The sequence below is a fragment of the Sinocyclocheilus anshuiensis genome, unplaced genomic scaffold (assembly GCF_001515605.1).
Source record: "Sinocyclocheilus anshuiensis isolate Anshui unplaced genomic scaffold, SAMN03320099.WGS_v1.1 scaffold1316, whole genome shotgun sequence".
Classification (NCBI taxonomy): Eukaryota; Metazoa; Chordata; class Actinopteri; order Cypriniformes; family Cyprinidae; genus Sinocyclocheilus; species Sinocyclocheilus anshuiensis.
In genome coordinates, this window is record NW_015542553.1 from 2,114,768 (window position 1) to 2,116,048 (window position 1,281).

General features: G+C 40.1%; 1 pseudogene; it reads right to left on the reverse strand.

Annotated features, from left to right (window-relative positions):
* The window catches only part of LOC107694236 (ras and EF-hand domain-containing protein homolog), a 13,939-nt pseudogene that overhangs the window by 8,200 nt on the left and 4,458 nt on the right, over positions 1-1,281 (reverse strand).

The window sequence follows — 1,281 nt, forward strand, 5'->3', positions numbered from 1 at the left end:
GTATGTAAAAAAACTGGTAACTCTTAAGCTTAGTAGTCATGGACACGGACAGAGCAGCATTCTATAGAGAATTAAATTAAGCAGAGATTGCCTCTAAACAGAGATTATTCACAAATAACATTGTGGAAATTAAGAAAGCAGATTATTGGCTCAGTCGCTTTGGATAAAAGAGTCTGCTAAATGACTAAATGTAAATGTAAATGTAAAAATGGGTGATTTTAGATGGTATACTGCTCTCAGTTCATTCTCATTTTATGTTGCATAACATATCACCTCCTGAGAGCGCTCTCCATCTCCTTCCTCTCTTGTCGTGCCTCTTTGATTTGATCAGTGACACGGGCCAGAAACTCTTCAAAGTTGGACAAGAGGTGAGGCTCATCTTTCCTGAGCTGAGCCCACAGACTGCGAACCTCACTCGGGAATGTAAATGTAATGTAAATGTAAAAACGGGTGATTTTAGATGGTATACTGCTCTCAGTTCATTCTCATTTTATGTTGCATAACATATCACCTCCTGACAGCGCTCTTCATCTCCTTCCTCTCTTGTCGTGCCTCTTTGATTTGATCAGTGACACGGGCCAGAAACTCTTCAAAGTTGGACAAGAGGTGAGGCTCATCTTTCCTGAGCTGAGCCCACAGACTGCGAACCTCACTCGGGCTGAAATGAAGAGAAAACTGTTAGTACTTGTAGCAATATAAAGCGTAAATGTAAAGCATTTTTTGCAATGCAATGCGCAGAGCAAAGTGTAAAACATCAGTACTGACTCTTCAAACACATTGCTAGCACCCAAGCTCTCCATCAACATGCAGAAATGTCTCTCTTCATCATCCTCATTCTCTGACAGCTGTTCATCCCCTGAACTCTGATCAAGAGCTTCTGGAGCTTTTTGAGAGGGTGCAGTCATTAGTTCCTCCGTCATGGAGATTCTCCATCCATGAAGAAAGTTACCTGGGGAACAAACATAGAAACACCTTGGAAAAGTTTCATTTGCTGTGCTAAAAATATTGTACCAAATAACAAATCATTTTTGAAATGCTCCCCTTTCTGGAAGGAGATGATAAACATACTAAATCCAGAGGAAAACTCTCCCAGCGTCAGGTATCCATTTTTGTCAAGATCTAGTGAGTCAAAGACGCTCTCGAGTTCCTCAGTAGTAAGTGGCAATTCTTCATGTAGCCTCTAAGATAGAGGAGAAATAGATGGGAAAATGACATCAACACAATTTTCTGCTATCTAGATATTCTACCAGCCTATTATGAACATTGTACATAAAAAAAAAA